Consider the following 17,470-nt stretch of genomic DNA (forward strand, 5'->3'; position numbering starts at 1 on the left):
GTTTAAACATACCTGGCTGGGTCTTCTCGTATTCGGAAGAACGAAACTCCAAGAGCTCGCTGTGTTCCTCCACACCCCAAACAGTTCTTACAGTTCATTCATCTTTATGAAACGCACATTTTGCCGGTAGTGGAAACTTGAGCGTACGTTCATTTAACTAGTGGGTATATAGTTTTCCATAATTTTTAAAACGAAATATATTTTGGAAAGAACATAGTATCATTATTTTGCCCCCCCCGATGATAAGTTTAGGGCAAAGTCTCACTTACCCTGCCCCATGGTTCAGACGTCTTAGGTTCTTTGTCCTTTTGTACTCTTTCACAAAGCAGAGATATCAATCAGATATCAGTTAATTTACGGCACTTCAGGGTATCTATGAACTAGGTTTTTACATGCCGAATGGTAGGCCTACTGTTAAAAAAATAGTAATTGAAAATGACGGGGTGTGAATTATTAAGGTCAGATCTAGGCTTTTCGTAATCCCGAAGAGCCGAGAAATTACAAAGGATTTTATTAAAAATATGTTTGATAATTTGTGCACTATAATTAACTGAAAATTATTAAAGTAAACAAAACAGTTTTTAATCCATAGGTGCAAAAACAATCACTTGAAGATGAAATCGTGTGGACAGTGTCTCTCAAAAGTCTTAGGTCAACGACATTTTAAACTAGGCAACCCAACTTACACAAGGCGTTCGTAGGTTGCGTGTAGAGTTAGGCTAAATTCCAGGGTTGCTTCATGCACAATAGATATTTATGAAATACGCGAGGGAAATAAATTCAAGTATTAATGTATAAAACTAGATAAAAATATCAGTATTACATTTGTTGCAAATGAGAAATACTTTCTTAAAGAAGATAATTGATTTTATACTATTACATTGATAATGAGTCTTCACAAAGGAAAATATGAGAAATTAAACGGAAAGAGACAAAAAAGAGGACAAGAGAGAAAGCAAATGGGAAGAGGAAAAGTAAAGGAGGGTAAGAAAATAGGGGACAGAAGTGGATAGGAGAAGTAATGACGAGAATGCGAGAAGAGATGAAGAAAATGGAGCAAGGAGGAGAGAAGAGGGGAAGGAAATCGAGATGATAGGAGGGGAGAAGAGTATTGATTGACAGACTTGGTGTTTACAGTCGACTGTATGCGCAGTAAGGCTAATAGGGACTAGACGTACAGTATAAAGTGGGATCCGAACCACTATGAGCCTCAAACTGGTATCGAAACCGGGACCCTTTGATTACAAGGCGACGACGCTAACACTGCGCCATCTGGGAGACTCAGGGGAAGAGGAGTTTGAAGAGGAGAGGAAGAGACGAGAAGAGGGGTTTGGAGAGGAGAAGAGGAAACGAGAAGAGGGGAGTGGAGCTTAGAGGAAAAGGAGAGAGAAAGAGAAGAACGAAGAGAAGATGAGAAGAGTGCAGTGGAGTTGAAAATCTAAGACAGGAGAGGAAATAAGAGGATTGAGACAAGAGGCGAGAAAAGGAGGAAAGGCGATATGACATGAAAGCAGAGGAAAAGGATAAGAGAGAAGAAGGAGAATAGAAGAACAGATGAGGCTGGAGACGAGAGGAGAGAAGAGGTAGTTGCAAAAAATAACTCTCGGCTTCAAAAATTGATGCATTAATCAAATTATCGACATGAAACATTCCTTGGATTTTACCTGCGATTATACCACTAAAAACATGAATGTAATTTTCAAAATTTAAAGATTTATGTAATTTTTCTCCTCCTCTCGGTTTGTTGAAATGTTTTATTTACTATTTCATCTTCCCCTTCCCTCCGTCGTTAATTCCGAACTGAATCATTCCGTTCCACATGGCGTGAACAATGAACACAATGGGATATGTCTAAAATTTTTCGAAAATTTCTTGCCACCTGAGTGGTTTGAACCTACGACCATCCAGGTTGACAATCCTTATCGGTAACCAATACCCTACAAGTTTTGCTCCTAAAAGCAGGTAGAAGAAGCTGACCAACGTGAAATGTAGATGCAACGTATACTTCCATTGAACTCGAGTGGGAAAAGGGGTAAAATTAGTATGTTTTGAATTGCCACAAATATAAATAGTTATTTCATGAATATTTTTCAATGTCTTTGAAGCAGTACACAATTATCGTTAGAGTATCATAATTCAGAATCTTATACAGCGTAAGTCAAAACAATGTTCCCGATTTCAGTGTCTATTTATTTCACTGTAATTATACGTAAATGACTGAGATTACACACACAGATTGAAAACTCGAAAAGTTTTTCCTGGCATATTATAAATGTTCTATGTACGATCTACGTGTTACACGACACACATATAGTCTATAATCAAGTTCCTGTTACACTCTTTTTTCGGCTATGGCTGCAGTGATGCGCTCACGCAATTCCACCAATTTTGAAGCAAGTGGTGGCACAAAAACTCGAGCTTTGATGAAACCCCATAGCAAAAAAAAATCACATGGGGTGAGGTCTGGGGATAGTGGTGGCCATTTCATTAACTCTTGACGTGGACCCTGACATACTAGGAAGAGTGTGGTAGGAACTTGATTATAGACTAGATGTTTGTCGTGTAGCACGTGGCTCGCAAATATAACATTTATAGTGTGCCAGGAAAAACGTTTTGAGTTTTTCAATCTGTGTGTGTAATCTCAGTCATTTACGTATCATTACAATGAAATAAAGACACATTGAAATCGGGAACATCATTTTGACTTACACTTTACATGAAAATATCCCTTTGAACGTGTGTCAATTCATTTATTTTTTATTTTCTATTAGTAACTTCCACATTCAGAACAATGTAGCCACTATACACTGCTATTACAAATAATGTTGAAATGCAATTGTTTAATATTTAATAGGAGATATATATATATATATATGTATCTATGTATATATATATATATATATATATATATATATATGTATATACATATATTAAGAAAGAACACTTCGTATGGAGATACCTGGGACAGGTTACAATGCTATCAAGAACTCTAACCAATACACTACACCCTTTTTTTCCCTTGGAGCAACATATCTTAATTATTCTCCAGCATATATATTTCAAACCTTATCCAGCAAAAAAAAGAAGTTGATACTCTCTTATAGCTCTGTACTTCTTGAATTACTTTATACATGTACAGTGTCTCTCAAAAGTTTTAGGACAACGACATTTTAAACTAGGCAACCCAATTTACACAAGGCGTTGGTGGGTTGCGTGTAGAGTTAGGCTCAATTTCAGGGTTGCCACATGCACAATAGATATTTATAAAATGCGCGAAAGGAATAAAAACAAGTAATATTGTATAAAATTATGAAAAATATCACTATTATATCGCAAGTGACAAAATTATTTCTGAAAGAAAATAAAAAGGTTTCTTAGTATTTCATCGCTGATGAGTCTACAGAAAGGAAAATAGGTGAGAGAAAACGAAAGGTGACAAAGGAGAGGAGAAAGAGAAAGCGAAAGGAGAAGAGGAAAAGTAGAGGAGAGAAGAAAGAGAGGATAAACGAGGAGAGGAGATGTAGTGATGAGAATGGAAAAAGATTCTAGGAGAGATGAGGAAAATGGAGCAAAGAAGAGAGAAGAGGAGACGAGAGGAGGGGAGTGGAGAGTAAAGTAAAGGAGAGAAAAAAGAAGAACGAAAAGAAGAGGAGAAGAGTGCAGTGGAGTCGGAAATCTAAGACAGGAGAGGAGATACGAGGAGTGGAGATGAGTGGGATGGAGATAAGATGCGAGAAAAGTAGGGAAGGCGATATGAGATAAAATCAGATCGAGCAGAAGGAGGGGAGAGGAGAAGGAGAAGAGAAGAACAGAAGGGACTGAAGAGAAGAGGTAGTTGCTGAAAATATCGTATCAGCGTCAAGAATTGATGCATTGGTCAAATTATCGACATGAAACATTCAATAACATTTTGAAATGTATTGGAGAATGTATTAGATCGGTTCGAAATGCATTTTGGCTTAGTTCAGAGCAAGGTAAAATCTTCCATGTAAGATCTTTGATTTTGCCTGCGATTATACCACTAAAAACATGAATGTAACTTGAATATTTATAAGAATTATCCAATTTTTGTCCACTTCTCGGTTCGTTGAAATGGAGATTTTGTAATTTAATATTTCCCCTCCCCCATCGGTATTTCCAAACTGAATCATTCCGTTTCACACGGCGTGGACAATGAACACAATGGGATAGGTCTAAAACTTACGAAAATTTTCTGCCACCGGAAGGGTTTGAACCTACGACCATCAGATTGACAGTCCTGAACGGTAAACACTACCCTACAAGCTTTCGCTCCTGAAAGTAAGTAGAAGGAGCTGACCAATGTGAAATGTAGATGCAACTCTCCTCCTACATGTAATGTGCAAGCAATACTTATTTGTAACAAAGAAAACGAAGGTAGTACGACTCGGCGAAAACATTTAATTTAGAATTGCACATGATGAAAACTTTTCATTCGATATTTGCGGAGGTATCCTTGCATTGAACTCGAGTGGGAAAAGGGGTAAAATTAGTATATCCTGAATTGCCACAAATATAAATAGTTATTTCATTAATATTTGTCAATGTCTTTGAAGCAGTACACAATTATCGTTAGAGTATCATAATTCGCGATCTTATACATGAAAATATCCCATTGAATGTGTGTCAATTCATTTATTTGTTTATTTTTTTTATAAATTCCATATGCAGAACAATGTAGTAACTATACACTGCTATTACAAATAATGTTACCATGCTCTTGTTTATAATAAAAAGATAATTAAAAAAAGAACACCTAGTATGGAGGATCGAATGCTTTCAAGAACTCTAACCAATACACTACGCCCTTTGTTTCCCTTGGAGCAACAGTTCTTAATTATTCTGTCGCGTCAATATTGTAAACGTTATCCTGCAAAAATAAGTTCAATACTCTGAAATAGCTCTGTACTTCTAGAATTACTCTATACACATGCATTTGAAATTTAACTCTAAATTCATTTCTTCGTTGTTAGTATATCTAAGCTTGTGAATATACTTTATTTGTAATTTTATAACGGTTACATGAACATCTACGAAGTAGCTACTTATAATAACATACTGTTGACCAAGTTGCCAATATAAACAAATGGAATACAGATTATCTTCGAGCTAACATTGTTAAAAAGGAGCGGATACATGTATTACTATCCCAATACTTATTCAATAAGATTTCTTGTTTGTCAGAAATTATGACTTAAACTATTGCATGTTGAGCTAGTGCCCACCTAGCCGCCTCTGACGAAATCTATCATTCTTCAGATTCTCTTTCAAATTCGACTCTGGTCACTAGTAACATGCTGGGTGCAGACACTGTGCATCGACGCACCGTGTTTTGCGATAAGAAGCGGCCTTGAATAGCGTGACTGAGTCACTTTGAATGCGAGCAAGCTACGCTACCAAGCTTGTCTGCCTTTGAAAACCAAGTCATTTTTTTTTCACCGTTTCCGAACGCGATAGCTATTGTAGAAGTATATATTCTCTCAAAAGAGCACGAAAGGAAATTTGACCAATATTCTCCCGTCGTTTAAAACCAAATATTATATTTTAAACGAAAAGTTCACGATTGTCAATAAACGGTTTAACCTATCTCAGCATAGGTTCGATCCCGTGTTCAGTCTCCGGGAATATTCGGTCTGTGTATAGGGCCGGTGGCAATCCACCATCGTGAGGAAATTGGGGAGCTCCGAGTGAGTGAGCGTAATCCGGTCGCGAAGTCCTACAACGGCTGGGGGTCTGTCGGGCCGACCACCCGTCCACCTAGTCTGGCTGAGGATCTCCACGCCCCTGTGGTTGCCCCTCATGGGAGGGAGGCCAGCAGTCGGTAGGTAAGCCTTGGCCCAATATTGGGCTTTAGCCCAATAGGATTATTATTATTTAAATAATAAAATTTAATATAAAGATTCTCCGAAATTTCTCTCCCACTGTCTACTATCCTCCTACATGTAATGTGCAAGCAATACTTCTTTGTAACAAAGAAAACGAAGGTAGTACGACTCGGCGAAAACATTTAATTTAGAATTGCACATGATGAAAACTTTTCATTCGATATTTGCGGAGGTATCCTTGCATTGAACTCGATTGGGAAAAGGGGTAAAATTAGTATGTCCTGAATTGCTACAAATATAAATAGTTATTTCATTAATATTTGTCAATGTCTTTGAAGCAGTACACAATTATCGTTAGAGTATCATAATTCACGATCTTATACATGAAAATATCCCTTTGAATGTGTGTCAATTCATTTATTTTTTTATAAATTCCATATGCAGAACAATGTAGCCACTATACACTACTATGGCAAATAATGTTACCATGCTCTCCACACCTAGTATGGAGGATCGAACCTGGGACCGCTAGCAGCGCAATCGAGAACTCTAACCACTACACCACGCCCTTACCTTCGATTGAAACAACAATTTTTAAGTATTCTGTCCCTCCAATATTGTAAATGTCGTTGGGTATACATGTAGTTGAACTTTTACTTTAATTTTGAATTGCTTTCTTGTAGTATAACAGATATCTTCGAGAAATAATTTTCGAAGTGATGAAAAAAACGAGAATATTGATTGATTGATTGATTTAGTTTATTTTACTTCGCGTTTTGTGCCTCTTGGCTAATTTGCGAAGATGGGTATGAGTGATGAAATGATGAAATTGATGAATGGACATTCACAAACAACCAAGCCCGACCGGGATTCGAACCCGGAACCCTTGGCGTCGCAGCGCGATGTGCTAACCACTCGGCAAAACGAGAATATTGGTAGTTGCGAATGCGAGTTATTTCTTGTAACTTATTATTGTGATTAGACATTATTAATGGAGAATATCTAGAGGCTTGAACATTGCAGGACGATATTCTTTTCCTGTGATACTGCAACAGACGAAATGATTGTTTACTGACGCAAGTGTCGTGTTCAGAACAGTCTTCTGAAATGTATTTGCTGTTGCGTAAGGTAACACGAAATAATTACACCGTTTGCGAACTACCAAATCTGCGCAACGTTAGACGTAAACAGGCGGAAAATTGTATTCATAAAATCACTTCACATTTGACAGTATTAGTCAAGAGAGACTCGTGGGACACTGTGTTAAGGTGCTGGAGTAAATACTTCTTATTTTTCTTCCTCGAAGAACAACAATTTTTAAAGTAGAGTAACAGTCGTTCTGCTCTTTCTTATTTCTTTTAAATTCTTCCACATTCCTTTAATTGGGTTAAAAATAAATACAAATATTGCTTGCATTTCTGTCATTGACATAGACCAGGCCCATACGCAGGATTTCTTTGAGGGAGGGGCCAGACCCATATTTATAATTAATTTATATATATATATATATATATATATATATATATAAATATAAGAGAGAGAGAGAGAGAGAAAGAGAGACAGATATTACAAAGTAGTTCAAATAGTCCTAGCGCCATTGAAAAGTCATGATAATTCTATGTTTAGAAAATAATATATTTATAAATTAAATGTTGCGTACTAGGAATTATTATTGCAATAAAGAACATGTATAATTGTGAGTTAAGAAAAAGCAATAATAAAGAGACATTCTCGCATCACGATTGCAGTTCGAAAAAGTCGGGACAGGGATTGAAAGTAACGCACTGTCCTGACAAAATCGCTGAATCGCATTTCTAAAATCGACGATGTTATTTTCGTAGTTATTGATAGGTTCACATTTAAATATTTTTTCAGGGTTCGAGGGGGCATGCCCCCCCCTCCCTGGGTACTGGCCTGACGTAGACAGCGGGAGAGAAATTTCGGAGAATCTTTCTGTTAAATTTTATTATTTAAATAATAATAATCCTATTGGGCTACAGCCCAATATTGGGCCAAGGCTTACCTACCGACTGCTGGCCTCCCTCCCATGAGGGGCAACCAGGGGGGCGTGGAGATCCTCAGCCAGACTAGGGGGACGGGTGGTCGGCCCGACAGACCCCCAGCCGTTGTAGGACTTCGCGACCGGATTACGCTCACTCACTCGGAGCTCTCCAATTTCCTCACGATGGTGGATTGCCACCGGCCCTATACACAGACCGAATATTTCCGGAGACTGAACACGGGATCGAACCTATGCTGAGATAGGTTAAACCGTTTTTTGACAATCGTGAACTTTTCGTTTAAAATATAATATTTGGTTTTAAACGACGGGAGAATATTGGTCAAATTTCCTTTCGTGCTCTTTTGAGAGAATATATATTTCTACAATAGCAATCGCGTTCGGAAACGGTGAAAAAAAAATGACTTGGTTTTCAAAGGCAGACAAGCTTGGTAGCGTAGCTTCCTCGCATTCAAAGTGACTCACTCACGCTATTCAAGGCCGCTTCTTATCGCAAAACACGGTGCGTCGATGCACAGTGTCTTCACCCAGCATGTTACTAGTGACCAGAGTCGAATTTGAAAGAGAATCTGAAGAATGATAGATTTCGTCAGAGGCGGCTAGGTGGGCACTAGCTCAACATGCAATAGTTTAAGTCATAATTTCTGACAAACAAGAAATCTTATTGAATAAGTATTGGGATAGTAATACATGTATCCGCTCCTTTTTAACAATGTTAGCTCGAAGATAATCTGTATTCCATTTGTTTATATTGGCAACTTGGTCAACCGTAGGTTATTATAAGTAGCTACTTCGTAGATGTTCATGTAACCGTTATAAAATTACAAATAAAGTATATTCACAAGCTTAGATATACTAACAACGAAGAAATGAATTTAGAGTTAAATTTCAAATGCATGTGTATAGAGTAATTCTAGAAGTACAGAGCTATATCAGAGTATTGAACTTATTTTTGCAGGATAACGTTTACAATATTGACGCGACAGAATAATTAAGAACTGTTGCTCCAAGGGAAACAAAGGGCGTAGTGTATTGGTTAGAGTTCTTGAAAGCATTCGATCCTCCATACTAGGTGTTCTTTTTTTTAATTATCTTTTTATTATAAACAAGAGCATGGTAACATTATTTGTAATAGCAGTGTATAGTTGCTACATTGTTCTGCATATGGAATTTATAAAGAAATAAACAAATAAATGAATTGACACACATTCAATGGGATATTTTCATGTATAAGATCGTGAATTATGATACTCTAACGATAATTGTGTACTGCTTCAAAGACATTGACAAATATTAATGAAATAACTATTTATATTTGTGGCAATTCAGGACATACTAATTTTACCCCTTTTCCCACTCGAGTTCAATGCAAGGATACCTCCGCAAATATCGAATGAAAAGTTTTCATCATGTGCAATTCTAAATTAAATGTTTTCGCCGAGTCGTACTACCTTCGTTTTCTTTGTTACAAATAAGTATTGCTTGCACATTACATGTAGGAGGAGAGTTGCATCTACATTTCACATTGGTCAGCTCCTTCTACTTACTTACACGAGCGAAAGCTTGTAGTGTAGTGTTTACCGTTCAGGACTGTCAATCTGATGGTCGTAGGTTCAAACCCTTCCGGTGGCAGAAAATTTTCGTAAGTTTTAGACCTATCCCATTGTGTTCATTGTCCACGCCGTGTGAAACGGAATGATTCAGTTTGGAAATACCGATGCGGGAGGGGAAATATTAAATTACAAAATCTCCATTTCAACGAACCGAGAAGTGGACAAAAATTGGATAATTCTTATAAATATTCAAGTTACATTCATGTTTTTAGTGGTATAATCGCAGGCAAAATCAAAGGTCTTACATGGAAGATTTTACCTTGCTCTAAACTTAGCCAAAATGCATTTCGAACCGATCTAATACATTCTCCAATACATTTCAAAATGTTATTGAATGTTTCATGTCGATAATTTGACCAATGCATCAATTCTTGACGCTGATACGATATTTTCTGCAACTACCTCTTCTCTTCAGTCCCTTCTGTTCTTCTCTTCTCCTTCTCCTCTCCCCTCCTTCTGCTCGATCTGATTTTATCTCATATCGCCTTCCCTACTTTTCTCGCATCTTATCTCCATCCCACTCATCTCCACTCCTCGTATCTCCTCTCCTGTCTTAGATTTCCGACTCCACTGCACTCTTCTCCTCTTCTTTTCGTTCTTCTTTTTTCTCTCCTTTACTTTACTCTCCACTCCCCTCCTCTCGTCTCCTCTTCTCTCTTCTTTGCTCCATTTTCCTCATCTCTCCTAGAATCTTTTTCCATTCTCATCACTACATCTCCTCTCCTCGTTTATCCTCTCTTTCTTCTCTCCTCTACTTTTCCTCTTCTCCTTTCGCTTTCTCTTTCTCCTCTCCTTTGTCACCTTTCGTTTTCTCTCACCTATTTTCCTTTCTGTAGACTCATCAGCGATGAAATACTAAGAAACCGTTTTATTTTCTTTCAGAAATAATTTTGTCACTTGCGATATAATAGTGATATTTTTCATAATTTTATACAATATTACTTGTTTTTATTCCTTTCGCGCATTTTATAAATATCTATTGTGCATGTGGCAACCCTGAAATTGAGCCTAACTCTACACGTAACCCACCAACGCCTTGTGTAAATTGGGTTGCCTAGTTTAAAATGACGTTGTCCTAAAACTTTTGAGAGACACTGTACCACTGCCTGCAAAAGGATGAGGATGGCTGGTACAATGTGACAATATATTCCCCAAGTATAGCAATCAGGAAATGTATTCTCTTGTTCAAAAAATTGGAGCTATATTTTAAGATTATTTATCAGGTGATAGCTGAAATCAAATATATCATCATGGAAAAGGAATGTTAGTAATACAAGAGATAGAAACTTACAATTGTTTACATTCCAGGAAGTGAAGACCATGGTCACCAAATGCTATATTTACAAACTCTGAGCAACATAGGATTAGGATCAGTTGGAAACCTTCTAGAGCCAGTAGTTACGGGTAAACTTGATTATTCTCATTTGGCGCCTGGTGATTTCTGACGTCCTATATACATACATATATAAATAGGGGGTTTAGCGTATTAGCAATTTGTCGCATGACATCTTACTGTCCTGCTAGGTAGCGCATCCAGAGCGGCGACCATGTGTTGACCACCAACCAGGTGAGGAAGATCGCCCTGGATGCGCACGACGATAAGATATGTGTCCTCGAGTGTGGGATCCAAACACTCCCGTGGGGCCATTATAAGCTGAAACCAGTAAAACCTGCACCATCTGTTCGTAGTACCCTAATTTCTTTCAATCGCTTTTCTATGCTCGAAATCTTCTTCATCTTCTTCTAAAACGGAAATAACTCCCGCCGTGTCCTACGGGACAAGAAAAGGGCACACGCAGGGTCAACGGGGCAGTTCCTTGTGCGCAGTGTGATTATTTATTTTGTCAACTGTTAAAGAGCACACTTGCAATGCTGTTACAATGTATTTAAAACTGTTCGGTCAGCTGCTCGTTCTTCACGTCATACACAAAAGTTTTCTCCGCGATGAAAATAGCGCTGCACAGGGTGTCGGCGGGCTAGGCATCGTGGAATTCACACACAATCTTGATGTTGGTGCGATCGTTGACCACCACCTGCTTCCCCTTTGACGTGTTGATGACGAACATTGGTCTGCGAGCTATGAACTCGTTGGGAGTATAGTGCACATCCACGTTGCCGAAGGTCACCCTCTTGTAGGCTGTGTACGCCTTGTACAGTTTCAGGTAGTCGTCGTCTGCGATTTTCAGGTTGTAGTTCTCGCGCGAGAAAATCTCGTTTCTTCCATTTTTGAAGTAGGCGTTCTTGATCTTGCAGTTGTCGAACTGGCTGGAATATTTCTCCTGGTTGTTGTCCTTCTCTGTCTGGAAGAGCACAACCGCGAACTCAGGCATGTCGTACCGAATGCTGTTGATCTGCGTGGTCACGTCGAATTCGAAATGATTGCCGGAAGCAGGTTTCTGCACACACTGGTAACCGTAAAACTGGATGGGCACTTGAGGATTATTCATAATATTTGCTTTGTACTTAAGGGCGTGGTTGGATTCGTATTCCACCACAGGTATGCGCAGCTCCATGGAACTTACGAGGCACTTAACAGCGTCGCGTATTATGTTTGGAAGCGGGGTAATCCCTTCCAGACCCAAGATGCTGTAACGCATCAGCGCGTCGTTGTCGTTGGCGGATCTGCGAAACGTAACGCGCAAGCTGTCCTTCCACATTATCTCCGCGTAATCGGAGAAGAAACCGAGCAACAGGCGTATGAGAAACAGAACTGTGTGGCTTTTGGTTTTGATCTTCGTCCCCGCTTCGAAACCCTCTGTCTGGAAGTAAGCGCCGTCGGTCTTGGACAATTTTAGCATTTCCACGGCCGTCGAGGTAATCCCAGGGCTCGATCGATGACGATGCCGTGCATCCTGACTTCCACCTGCCAGAAAAAAGTTTCCACAAGGGTAAAATTTGAATTGGTCGGGAAAGCTTAGCCGCTGTCTTTCTTTACCACGTCGAACTTGATGTACAGGTCCGCTCTCTGAGGATGGATGAATCCTTCGCCGACGTCCACATCGAACTCGATATCTCTGTTCGGTTCGTTGAGGTTGGCAAACGTGCTACGGTTAGGAGGGAAGGACTACAACTCGTAACTTTCGATTTTGCTCCATGATGGTTATTTATTACACATTGATCTCCACGACTCCAGCGAAGTCCACCACCTCCCCCACCTCGTTGGTCACCGTCAATTCTATGTTTTCTAAGCGGTTGCGACACACGGGAAAGTATATCGGAGACGAGGGCGTGTAGATGATCGACTCTATGAACTCCGAGTTCAGTTTGAAGGTAGCGATGATCCCAGTCTGCTTGTGGCTGTCCGGAATGACCTCCGAGGACTTGGTGATTATTCCTTCCGCCACGTTGCAGTGCACACTTTTTTGCTAATGACCTTGATGGTGTTGTTATGAACCGTCACATCGGGTGTCAGGTACATTCTGTAGAATGCGCGAAGGGCGACGGATTTAGAATAGAATATGTCATCGATCATGCAACATGAGTTTCAGGACCGAAGTCTCACTGGTGATATGGAACACTCCCATCGTACTTCATGTGTCACAATGCTTTCTGGATGGGTTACTTATTCGAGACAAGAACACGAAAATAGAGACACAGAGATGACCGCAGTTCACTTCGTCGAAACCTTGCATGCGTTCGTCGTTGTAGTAGACACCAGAAGCACCGAGGTACTTCACCAACCCAGTAGGTGGCACGCCGCCGAAAACATCGAAAACAAAGGTGTTGCTGTTTACTTGCATTGGTACCAGATCCAGTGCATCCCAGGATTTTCGTAACTGTCCAGTTTAACCACGCCACACTATATTTTATTCACAACAGAGGATAAGGAATCGGACATGAAAACACCCCTGAAGTGTTTGATTCCCAGCGGCTCTATCAGAGATTCAATATCGAGGTTGGACAGAGGATCTTCTTTTTAAATTTTTTTCAGAGCTTCGAGGTTGGTCTTTTGCTTTCTGCCCAGACCTTCGCTTTCTTCTCCATGGCCAGGTTGTGGCATTTCTGCTCTTCCAGCTCGGCCTTGTTCTTATTGGAATCGATGACGGTTTTGGCAATTCCCGCGCTTCCACCGGCCAAGCTAACCACGGCACCCAGAGCGGCCAGGATGGCCGCGATGCTGAACATAAAATCTCCAGTCTTCTGCTGCTTCCGCGAACGGTGCAACCTTCTTAAATGAGGGGTGCTGAGCATCAATTTTATTCCATGACCTTTGGCTAGGCAGGAACGTTTCTTCTCCCTATGTATCTTGGTGAGTAATCCATCCAGAGCTCCGAGAGACTTGAGGTTCGCGTAGGGCACCTGGTAGACGACACCCTTTGGTCACATGGTGATTATTTATATATCGCGGGAGGCAAGGAACAAAGTTTGCGCTTCAGACAACGCAAGAAGGTGACTGATAATTTCATCGGTCTAAGTGTTCGACGCGTACCAGTCGTTTGTAAATTTTCTTCTCCCTCTTCCCCTTGTAAAGCTTGTCCATCCTATCGTCTAATTTTTCGCCTACAGCCCAATAGAGGGTCTTGGGATCGGCACACCTCATTCCGCTTATTTTGCGAAGATGGTCCATAAGAATCATGTCGCACGTGGCGTGAAATACCTGTATTGTTTTGGATAACTTCACAAGTCTTTTGATATCCTCGTAACCACCTTCAAAAGTGTGCATGAATACCTTGTGAAGCAGCTCAAGGGAGAGGTCTGTTATACGAGTCGTCATTTTCACGGGGTGTTATTTATTTACAAGCCCCAGAAAATTTTCGTTTTGTGTTCATGGCGATGGTCCTACCCAACGCAGCAAGGTATCTCTACTGACAAGTCTCCCGAAAGCCGAGTGCTCTAACTTCCTGTCGGCATCGTGACGTTCGTCGAGATCGGTGTGAGTGTCGTAAGCGATCTCGTGATCCTTTCATGCAGCGACCAGCGAATTCACGCCCTTGTCTCCTCTCCGCTATCGCTGTTCGAGTTTGGTGCCGGGGCCACAGTACTGGTAACCTAGCAGGTGTATTTCGAAGGATAGCTTGTTGATAATGTCGTTCACGAGATTTCGACCCTCGGCCACATCTCAAAATATCGGAGGCAGGATGTTGATAATCTTGATGAGGTACCCTATGCCTTTCCTGTCGTTCACGATGAAGTTGGCAAGCATGGAGCTGATCATGTCAACAATGCCTACCTCCTCGTTATGGAAATTACGGTTGTCTGCATTCTCTTCGTGTAACTTTGGTAATCCTCGTCTGTGTATATTCTCTTAGCTACTTTTTGGTGATGAGCTCCCACAGTCCCACGGTGCCGGGATACCTGCTCCAACTGTTTTTCTCTCCCAAATTGAATTTCACATGGTTACCCTCGAACGTGACTTTCGATTTTCCAATCTTCCAAATTAAACAATCTTTGGGTTCCACGCTCGGATACAATCCGAACTCTTCGTCCTTGTCGAATTTCCAGGTACTCAGGTAATATCTCGCCGACGGACCCAGCTCGACTAGCTTTTCCGAAGAGGTGCTGCCTAGAGCCTAGGTCCTCCACGATTCTCTGATGTCCAAACCTTGAAGCGTTTTGCCAGGTAGTTGCGTAGCTGTAGGTTGTCGTCTGCAAGTTTACGTTTCGTCATCGTTTGGACGTTACTTTATTTGTTATGACGTTTCAACATTCGTGAAGTAGTTGATTTTATACCTGTATTTTCCGTCGTTCGGTTTCCTCTTTATGTCGATCGTCACAAATGCAAAGTCGTCCCGGTTCCAGCACGACGAACAGAATTTCGAAAATTAATTGTAGCTCAAATCTCCACCCACGTAGTCGTCATTCACGTGCTTGAGGTTGGTGGCATCCTGACGAAACAGGCACAAAATGTTGGAGTTGCCCCGAAGCAGCTGTTTGGGAATCTTGGAGAAGGTCTGCGCAAGGTAAAAGCAGTCTGTACCTCTGTGGCGACCATGGGTGAAGACGTTGCGAATCTGGTTCTGGTTTTCCAGGATCACGTCGTCAAAGACCACTACCAAATTTTTGAGGCAGCAGTCCAGCGGTATCACATCAGAAGCGAACGTAACTATGCCCAGTCTCTCGTACAGTTTTGCCACCTGCCGCTAATTTGGTTGCTCCAAACTTTTAGAGAAAATGTACAGGACCCTGTTCTTTTAATCCAAGCAGTTGTGCGCGAGCAAAAAGTTGTCCACAACAAAAGCGGACCGCATCCCGAAGGTCCAACAACGAGGCAGCGAATATTGGCGAACAGCAACTCGCCGTTTTTTTTTTTAGTCTGACGTTCCGAGTCGGGAAGTCGCCTCACAACATCCCACGCACCAGCCACACGATCACCTCGTTCGCGTCGATCCAGCTTCTTTCCTCCAGTGCCAGCAATTTGACCAGCAACTTCTTTCCTTTCCTGTGCAGGACCTTCTCGATGAGGTACGCGTCCCGGCGATTCGTCTTCGAGAGCTCCCCTCGTAGAATCGTCCTTTCAAAATTTCGTTGCGAGTATTCCTTTACTGGATACGCGTGCCTCGTCCCCGGCATGAACCGCACCACGGTGAAAAGTGCCGTGCTCCAGTTTCTGGTAAAGCCCTTCTCGAACGTACGCTTGAACTTGCTGATCCTTGCCTGGTCTCATACTTTGCACTTTATTTCTTGGTCGTAGGTCGGTACTTGGGACAGTAAACGGTGGAGATCAATCTCGCCTCAACGGACTTGGTCACGTAGGCAGGTTTATTGCACATCGTGCGGTGGACCGAGTTGTTGTAGTCCTTCACAAGCTCCTGCAACACGTCGACCCACTTGTAGTTACCCTGAAGTGTGAATTGTTTCCACATGTGCTGTTTCAAATTTCTATTAAAGCGTTCAACTATTATTTGCTTCCAGGTCTCTGAATGTCGAGTAGTGTCGGACGTCGTGAATATCGAGTTGTGAAATTCCCTTCCGTTGTCCGTTTGCAGGTAGTATGGTAATGTAGTACCTTACTCGAAAATAGATTTGAATTCTTCTGTAACGCACGGACCGGTTTTGGCTTTCAGCGGCAGAGCTCATGCGGATTTGGAAAATGTGTCTATGACGGTGAAGAGGTACTTGTTGCCCTTGCTGACCTAAGAGTTGCCTGGAGGTTGGCATGAAAGTAGTTTCCTGGCCCGATGCGATACAGAGACACCTATCAACGTATCACGGAACTAGGAATTTTTCTCGGCTGTCCTAAACCAGAGGCCAGAGAACCTCTTCCTCCCATCACAACCCCCTTTCCTTCTCCGTGACTCCCGCAGTGAGGTTTCCAGGAAAGGGCACCCACCTGTTTCTTTTCATTCTGGTTTCGGAGGCTAAAATTCCTCCACTGGCAAAGCAATTTGCAATTCATTGCTTGCTGCATGGAGCGAGAAGAGTGGCAGGCTCGCGAGACAGAATCTTCATCACTGAAGTTTTGATTGAATAAATTTGGTTCATTACAGTGGCTACTATAATTACGTTGAATTTTCTTGTTGGGGTTAGAATTATCAATTGAGAGTAAAGAAGGAGGTAGAGAATATCAGTTGAAAGAAAGTAACAACAAACAAGTATGGACAAGTAATTGAATGTACGCTGTGTCTGGATAGTTTTGCTGAATGAAACCTACAGCACAGTGGTCAGGGGGAAGGAGGGATTTGCCACTCCTAGGGACTGCAAGTCCAGGGCGAAGCCCAAAAATGACACAATCAAAGGGCAAAATCCGGATAATAATTATAACAACAAGAAGAACAACAACCTGTGGCGTAACAGGCCGTGAGTACCTACCTACCGACTGCCGGCCTCACTCCCACATGCCTCAGCAGAGGTGGGCGATCATCCAACCAGTTACGGGGTGACGCGTGGTCAGCACGGCGAATCCCTCGTCTTTACTGTAGATTTCCTTGAACGGGTTACGCTACTCATTCGTAGCTCACCAATTTCATCATGATGGTGTGTGTTCCGATGCATAGGCCGAAACTGTCAGTGGTGATGTGAATACCCTGTGGAAACATATGACTAGTTGCACTGAA

At 41.3% G+C, this 17,470-nt stretch overlaps 1 protein-coding gene across 1 annotated transcript in view; it reads left to right on the forward strand.

The window, feature by feature from the left end:
- The window catches only part of LOC146002950 (uncharacterized), a 102,314-nt gene that overhangs the window by 1,335 nt on the left and 83,509 nt on the right, over positions 1-17,470 (forward strand). The gene's annotated exons all lie outside the window — the stretch shown is intronic.

This window comes from Lepisma saccharinum, chromosome 19 (genome assembly GCF_977018435.1).
Source record: "Lepisma saccharinum chromosome 19, izLepSacc3.1, whole genome shotgun sequence".
NCBI classification, from domain to species: domain Eukaryota; kingdom Metazoa; phylum Arthropoda; class Insecta; order Zygentoma; family Lepismatidae; genus Lepisma; species Lepisma saccharinum.